General features: G+C 33.4%; 1 protein-coding gene across 3 annotated transcripts in view; it reads right to left on the minus strand.

Moving 5' to 3' along the window:
• Positions 1-6,365: 6,365 nt before the first annotated feature.
• LOC122069940 (abscisic acid receptor PYR1-like) overlaps positions 6,366-9,178 on the minus strand; it is a 4,304-nt gene continuing 1,491 nt past the window's right edge. The window contains exons 2-3 of one of the 3 annotated variants that reach the window (XM_042634017.1): positions 8,573-8,575; positions 6,366-6,633 (exon numbers count right to left, since the gene is read on the minus strand). The gene's annotated coding sequence lies outside the window, so the exon portion shown is untranslated. The other 2 variants (XM_042634019.1, XM_042634020.1) reach the window with 2 other exon arrangements.

Below are 9,178 nucleotides of genomic sequence, written 5' to 3' on the forward strand. Positions count from 1 at the left end.
TTTTTTCCTATTGTCGTGTAAAAAACTACTTGAAAATGACAAAAATATGGGACCATAACAGGCCGACCCTGGTTCCAGCAGGGCTGGGCCTCGGAGCTTGGGTTTTCATAAACCTGGCCCACCCGGCTAAGTTGTGCCTCTAGTCCAGAGCAGTACTCAGACCTTACTTATTGGAGTGTGGTCTATTACAGTCCAGCCCATTTGTAACCCTAGTCCAGAGAGTTGTACCCAGAAGTTACTTAATGGAGTGTGGTCCATTACGTGATCAAACCTGGCCTAGCTCAGCCCATTTGCAACCATGGACCAAAGAGTTGCACCCAGACCTAAATAGAGTGTGGTCCATTGGTTGATGTAGTAATCAGGTGCCCACTGACAGCTCTGCATGTGCGATCTATCAGTTCACAACACTAGGCCAACCTGACCATCCACCTCCCAGTGTGTTTACTAGTCATCTTCTGCGACTATTTGCTCAATATTTCAGTACAAAAGTGGGCTCCAAGACTCTCATTCTCAAGTTACTAATGGTGTCTTGTAGTCCTCACAAGTCAAGAGAGAGAGAGAGAGAGAGAGAGAGAGAGAGAGAGAGAGAGAGATCACATCTGATCACTACTCAAAGCCCAAAAGAGAAAGATGGAGGAGTGGCATCCACACAAATAACTAGGAAGAGAAAGAGGGGCATAGAGCTTGGGCCATCACTTATGTCACCTCATTTCCTTTTGGTTGGTTGATTGCTAGTGACCACTCCTTTTCTTACAAAGAAACAATAATAAACAAACAAAAAATGGACCAAGAAAGGACAGGTTGGGCAAAGATTCTGGGACAACCTAACCCCACCAAACTCCCTTTGAATTCCCTCTCCTTCTAAAGCCACTCTTTGTAATCTTCTTCATTCTCTTCTCTACCAAGTCTCATCTCCTCAGTCATTAGTTCACACTCCCCACCACCTCCCTCCGTCCCTCTCTTTCCTTCTTTAATTTATATATTCATTCATCAACTTGCCAACTTGCCAACTTGCCAACTTGCCAACTTGCCCACTTGCACCACCCTCTCTCTCTCTCTCTCTCTCTCTCTCTCTCTCTCTCTCATGACTTCCCTTCCTTAATTGGTGCCTTTCACATGATATATGGGCTTTTATAACACTAAACAACTATAATGGTGCCTTTCCAGACTCATGATCCTATGGCCCACCACAGCTGGACATGGATAAATTGTATAAAAGAGTAGGCAATTAGTTGCTAATTCTGTTCTTTCTTTTTTTGACAATTTATTATCCTCTTCTCTAATTTAGTTGTCAATTATTTATGAATTTGTTGGGACTGATAACGATGACCTCCCCACCATCACCTCGTCGCTCAAAAATGGATAAAACATCGGACCCCAACCGAAGCCCTAACCAATGTATCCTAGACTCCTTGGGGTGTCAAAACTTAATTTGAACCGATGAATGAGGCCGAAGCTGAAAACAATATCAGTTAATTGAATCATATTTCAGGTTAGGGTTTTGTGAGACTGAAACTAAATCGAAACCGAAACGTATTGAAATTGATAAAAATCAAATCAAACTTAAAAATTTGGACCGATATCGATATAACCTGATAAGAAATTGATATCGATCTAAAATTTATTTAAAAAAAAAAAAAAACATTTTTTTCATAATTCAGAATATATTTTCATAGTAACTCGAAACTAAACTGTTAGTAAACTAATAAAAAACCAAAACTTAAGTAAAACTAGTGCATTCTTATTGGTTTATGTTTCAACGGTTTCATTGATTCTCACATTGAAACCAATGAAACTGAAACAAAGCCAGTCCAAGCCAACTGATTGATACCCTTAACTCCTAGTAATTCAGAAAATAGTCAGTATTGATAACCATATTTAAAAGTTCAATAAAATATTTATACTTAGCCTTCCATGATAAAGGGTTTTCCTCATAGTAGATTAGAAGAGTCAACATAAATATTAGGTTGGCATACATTGTTCCCCAAATAATAGATAGATAGATATAATTAAACGAATTCATCTGTATTTATCACTCGGGCACTCTTAATCTTTGGTAACAACAAAAAAGAAGAAACAACAGGAAAATCTATAATAAAGGATAAAATCAAATAAATAAATAAGCATTTACATCATTGAATCATGGTGACCTTTCCTAGATGCCACAATGGTGGAAGCCTTGTGCACTAGATACATCAATTTTTAATCATAAACATATGAAATGTTGAAATGATTAATTTATCAATTTCAAAAATCCTTTAAAAAATGGAAAATCTATCTTGTATGTATTTTTAAATGTATGTATGTGTCTATTAAGTCAAAGAAGCCGAACTCCTTTACACAAGGGGAGTTCAATAATGAATACCATTAAGGTAGTAGTTTCATTGCTTTAAATATTTTAAAGTTCAGTTGTAAAGAAGAAACTGGCATCCATTGTGGATAGAATGTGACTCAGATCGCTATGGTAACATTGGTTCTCAAAATAAAATTCCTTGGATTGTTCATCAAAGGTGAATATCCTGTAGGAGGTATTTGGATCAAGTGGAGTGGAAAATCAACCACTGTTATCGTGAAGTAAATTCAATAGCAGATTTTCTATCAATGTTAGCAGTTTGGTTTGAAAGTTCAGCCCTAGTGACCGCCTGGCTCGCTTTGGTCAAGTTGGATCTGAACATGGATGCCTCGGGTCGTCCTAGGTATAGAATGACTTAGTTATGTTTTTGGGTTATCGATGTGGGGGTGTTGAGTCTTGAAGACCTTTTCTGCTGATGGCAATGCCGAAGGTGGATAGGTGCTTCTCCTCTTTCATCCTGTTATCTGGGTGGGGTTTTGTCATGACTCCATTTTGTTATTTGTAAATTTTTTCATTCTTTTCTCTTTTTTAATACAAATGATCTTTAGCAAAAAAAGCATCCATATGACTTACTTCATTCAATTCTTTCTCTATTTAAACCGATTATTAGTTTGTTCAGTTTCACTTTTTAAGAAAAGTAAAAAGAAAAAAAAAAATGCAGTTTCGATTCTGAATTTGATTCAATAAAAAATAAAATAAAATACAATAAAATAAAAGGATGTTCTGATTTTGAACAATAAACCATCGGTTCTAAACCATTTTAAACTGATGTAAACTGAATATAAAAGCTCTGCATGGCAAAATTTCTGTGCCAAAATATTGATTCTAAGTCAGAAACACTTTTTTATATTTGTGTGTTTTTTTGATTGATTTTGCACCTTCAATGTTGTATGGTAAAACCTAATAACCGAAAGATGGAAGCAATCTTAACTCCAAGCAAATATCTTCCAAAAGATTTGAAGATGTTGTCAGTGAAGGAAAGTTCAAATCTTGTTCAAATCAAACAACGCAAATAACTTTTTACAATTTTTTTTTTTTTTTTTGTTGATAATTGATGCAGGGCCAACCTAAAGATGTGGTACAAGCTAATAAAGTCAAGTCTAAGAACACCGGACAAAAGAGAACCATCTCGAGATCAACAAAACCTTGCTAATGGACAATCTCTACAATACCTCTTGAACTACCATAGTGAATTGATGATGTGGAGAGTTTCTTAGAGCTTGATGACATGGCAGCCCTTCTCCCAAAGATTTTCTAGATCCAAACTCTTTCAACTACCATGCCCCAAGAGTTTTTTCTTGAAAACTACAAAAAGGCCAGAATCATCTTCTAAATTCTCTCTATCGGGACATTCACTTCAATTTTGAAGCTTGCATCAAGGTACATTAGAGCAATCTAATATCTTGGAATTTGCTTTCTATTTAACTAGTGTAGAATTTTCGTTTTCGTTTCTTGGAAATTAAGCATGTAATCTCAACCCTTAAAACTCAATGTAATTCAACAGCTGAGATATCATAGAAACTTTTAGGATTTCTTTTCATTTGCCTATAAAAGGCCTATCTATCTTCTTTGTACGGCAATTGAGTTTTGATAATCCATAGTGCTTGAAGCATTTGCCTTAAACCTACAAAAATTCAATTTTATTTATTTATTTATTTATTTTAAACCTTGAACAATTTCATTAGTACCGTGAAGAGTAGCATCTGGCATCCATGAAGAGTTGCTAAGAAGGTGTTCATATTGTTAACATATCCTTGAAGAGAGGTGCTCTAAATCCACATCTACCATTCCATATTTCTTATTGTTATCTATCCATTATTTTATTTTTTTATTTTTCAGAATTTAGATTTGCAGAAGGTCTATATTCTTCGCTTATTTTCACCTACCTACAGCAAGAATCATAAGAAACTGTCTTCAGGAAAGTTATAGCTCCACGAGTCTTCCATCATTAGTATGTGGAATAGAAAAATCTAAATTATATCCAGAGAGTTGTTTCCATTTTACTGAGATCACTTAGTTCTGTAAAACCCTAAATCGAATAATAGTAGAGGAATGGCTCAGAAGAGAAGAAAAATGAGAGTAATTGAAGTTGAGAGAACGAAATCTAAGAGTATAACTAAAAACAACAATCTTTAATAAAAATAAATAAATAAATAAAGATGACAAATTCCTAATACCCCTCGTTACTTAAAAGCACCCATTGTTCTCCGTCTTTTCTCATAATTGATTCTTAGTTTTTAAAACTACCAATTTTATGTGCCACAAAATAGAGCAAAAAACTGATTCTAATGTCCTGTTCATTTCAAAAAAACATAAAGACGAATAGGTATTAGCATATAAATTTGGCACCATTTCTGTTATTAAAAAAAAAAAAAGAATCAGTTACCATATAAAGCCCTAAACCAAATACCAAACCATATGAGAAATAATAAAAAATTGAAACCGAAACAATAATAAACCACATAATCAGAATCGATAATACATCTATTAACCAAAACCAACTAGTAATTAGTTTCAACTTGAGAACTTGAAACCGATTCATTATCAGTTGGATTTAAATTTCTATCATTTACAACATAAATTCAATCAAACCAAATCAAATCATTTAAATCGAGACTAAACCAAGGAACACCCTCATATGGAAATCCTCATCATTATAATTAAGAAGGTGTTTGCACCATTCGGAGCTTTGTTTTCAGTTATATTATAAGTTGGATTTTGATTTTCCATCCATTCTGCTTGAATAAAAATAATTTCTTAATTAAATTCATTAACTTATCCTTCTGAGGATTTCCATATGACAATGTTTATAATTCTTAAGCATTAGAAGCAACTTCTAATGGTTATCAGTCAGTCATTGCCTAAAAATATTTCCTACCTATTTTAGTATGATCTTACTGAAAATATGGTTATATTTATAAAATATATTTGCTATGTTATGAATATGTAAATTTCATGTTATATATATATATATATATATAACTTTTTTTGGGTATCACATCTACTATACCACTTTTTTTCTGCATAACCTTATCTTAGTCCATTCAGCACTTGGCAGTAAATTGATCAAATTATTTGATAAACAGAATTTTAGAATTATACAGTGATTATTATTTTTAAAAAAAATTTAAAGTTAGATAAAATTTATAAAATAACTAAAAAATTAAAGTTGGATAAAATATATAAAATAAATTCCTACATACATTTTTTACTCTCTTCTTCAATAAAATGTGACTAAAAACTAAAAATGCCATTGATGAGTGAAGAATATCATGCATCACCTCTAGTTAATAAACTCTCTCTCTCCCTCTCCTCTCTCTCTCTCTCTCTCTCTCTCTCTCTCTCTCTCTCTCTCTCTCTCAACTAAAAATGCCTTTGACGAGTGAAAAATATCATGGGCCATCTCTAATAGTTGATACTCTCACTCCCTACACACATTATTTGTCAAAGAACCAGATAAAACTGGATCTCCATTATTTGTTATTAATTAAAATATTGTACTTTCTTTCCTCTCTCTCTCTCTCTCTCTCTCTCTCTACATTAATTGTCAAAACAGCAGATAAACTGGATCTCCATTGCTAGTTATTAAAGAAACCATTTATGCTAGATAAGATTTAAAATATTATAATTTATTTCTCAACTGATTTGTATGGGTATCTTTTATTATTTCAAACTTCTAATTGTTTGGCAAACTAGATTTTTTTTTTTTTTTTTGCAAACAAACTAGAGCTAGAGCTATGTCCAGATACGGAGAATAAGAAAAAGCAATTAATCACATTATAGGGTAGTTCATTATGAAAACATGAAGACAAAATACTTTTGTTAGAAAAATTTCAATTACTTTCTTTTTTTTTTTATCTAAAAGTTAACAAAGATTATAATAAAGCTCAAATAAAAGGATTTTGAGAGATTTCATCCAGCCATATTTAGATTGGACAAAACAAATGATACAATAAGGCAAAAAGCTAATGATCATAGAATTACACCTTTGGCAATGACCACCAGCATAGAACTACAACCACAAGATTCATTTAAAAGGGTCATCTTCGACATTGGCATCATCAACACCCTTTAAACGAATATACACAAGGTATGGCGTTCAATAAGATTCTAAAGTCCATCAAGCCAAACGTTAGCAAGGTCTATCCAGGTTATTCCAAATTACATCATGAGATACATAACTTGGGTAAGATATCCAATAAGTAGACTGCTGAGAAATAACACACTTCTTTGCAATGGCTTCCACAATCACATTGCTTTCTCTATGTGAGTGAGTAATACTAGTGATATTTCACCAAAAAAAAAAAAAAAGTAATATTAGTGATAGAACTAAGAAAAGGCTGATAATATATATATATATATATATATCCATTATATGTGTATATATATGAGGGAGATCAACACTCCTTGTCCCCAGTCTTGCAGCTCCTATGCTAGTGTAAGGGTCAATGATGGGTGCATATGAATATCAATAGGGGTGGGGGTGTAAGCCGCACTAATATATATATGTCTGTGCATAGGGCTATGTAACCGTGACTAGAAAACATTCATTTCCACATACATACACACAACCATATATATATATATATATATATATTTCTGTCAAACCTAATGTGGGCCATGCATCTATTGGCCTTCAGCATCATTAATAATTTCATTGACCCTCCTAATAGGCTAATATTAATATAAAAAAAGAATCGTAAAAAGTAGGATGGCCCCTGCACCGAGACACATGGGAGGGTAAAATAAATAACTCTGACCCACTTGTAAGACAAAAAGCCCACAATTGTTGATGCTTGTATGTGCGCTTTCATTTTTCTCTATGTTGGTGTAGAAACCACGCTCTCTCTCTCTCTCTCTCTAGACTAATATAATATATACACAATGAAAATAATAGGATCGGTAGGTGGGCCCCACTTGAAAATGACTTCCAAGAAATGGGCACGTCAGGACAGGAACCAACGGTCTACTTCAACCTGATGATCTCCCAATGTCATTAGCATCTTTTTTCTTTGTTCTTTTTATAAGAAAGAAGTTTAATTAAACTTCCTAGTATCATTGGCATCATAGAATGTGCAGTCACACATTTTCATTGGCTAAAGAAACCACCAAAGATTAGATTCTGAAGACTTAACTTTCTAAGCATGTGATCTCCCAACTTGGGAATCCATGGAAAACTTAAGAATCCAAAGGCACCTCTCTCTCTCTCTCTCTCTCAAAATGAGGTTATAGGGTTAATGTCCTTTTGAAAAGCTCTGTTGTTTTTTATTTCACTTCCTCTTGCAAGTAAATAGAGTTTATATGAAGATGATAAAAAGAGTTCTATAAGCTTAAGACGTTTTTTAACATCATATTATTTTATAATATAATATTTTAAAGATAATTTTTTTTATCAAAAAAGTACTCTAAAACATGTTTATCTCTTTCATTCCCTTATGTAATGATTTCTCTACCTCCTTTAATAATTTATTATTTATTTTTTACAAAAAAGGCAATACTGATGGTTTGTGCACTCTACACTAGCGTGCGAATAATGAAAACATATATAAAGACATCAATATGAACAAGAATTTCTATCATATCCAGAGATTCTAGATGTTAGGGTCATACGACCATTTTTTTCCTAAGCTATGTTTGATAGCTAAGAAAAAGAGGGGGCGGCACGGGGAAAGAACTGAATTTGAGGAGAGAAAGTGACGTTAATTTTCTTTTCTTTTTTTGACTACGAAACATAGCCAGGTTAATTTTATTATCAAGAAATGAACAGAAAAAAATAAATAAATAAATTGAAAGAAAAAGACATAAATCAATCATTGAATTATGATGAAATAATTAAATAATAAATCTCTTTCACATTCAAAAAAATTTTTTTTTTCTATTCATTTCTAGACAATCAAACTAACCCTTAGAAAAATCTAACTAAGACAATGAAAGGGGATAGATAATAGAATTTACATCCTCTCCAACGAATAATGAGGTACAGTAAACATAAAACAACTGAAAACATCTGAACATACATCACAAAGAGCTCCCAACCACCCGACGATGCTCACTGCACTAGTATAACAACTAAAGACAATTTTCGCACTAGATAACTCCTAGACTTTTCCCCATCTAAAAATGACTGGTGTAAAAAAGAGCACCACCACCAACCTACAATCCCATATCCCAAGTCATACCGGAAATAGAAAATTAGAAGCACCCAAATCAGTAAACTACCCACTCCTCTCCTTTGCACTAGCCCAGGAGTACAAACTAATATTTGCTTATTTCCATCCCTTTTGTTTCCTTCCATTGCAACCTGTCAAGTTCACGTGACTCTGTCACTAGTAATCCTGAAGAATGTTATAATTGACAAGTCAAAATGGAGCAACCTTATATTTGCAAGAACGGCTTTAAATTGGATAATTTGACTCTAACAAGATGAATCAAGGGCACGAGGAGGCTCCTACTACTGTAGATCTGCGTTAATTCTCCAATCACAATTGATAATAATATTAAAATATAACTAGATAAAAATAGGTTAACTCTCCAACTACAATTGTTAATTATATTAAGAAAAAAAAATACCTAGACAAAGATAGGGAGCATCTAGGTCGTAAAGGGCAATGGCCCAAGAATCTTTTGGACCACCATGTATCATGCTAATGACTTCATTATCAACTATCCTAATGACTTCATTATTAACTATCCTAATGACTTCTTTATCCATAGATTAATGTTCAAACTGAGAAGGTAAATCCCCCCACTTCTTTATCCATAGATTAATGTTCAAACTGAGAAGGTAAATTCCCCCCCTCCCCCTCCCCCTTCTCTTTTTTTTTT

The sequence above is a fragment of the Macadamia integrifolia genome, unplaced genomic scaffold, assembly GCF_013358625.1.
Source record: "Macadamia integrifolia cultivar HAES 741 unplaced genomic scaffold, SCU_Mint_v3 scaffold773, whole genome shotgun sequence".
In the NCBI taxonomy this organism is placed as follows: Eukaryota; Viridiplantae; Streptophyta; class Magnoliopsida; order Proteales; family Proteaceae; genus Macadamia; species Macadamia integrifolia.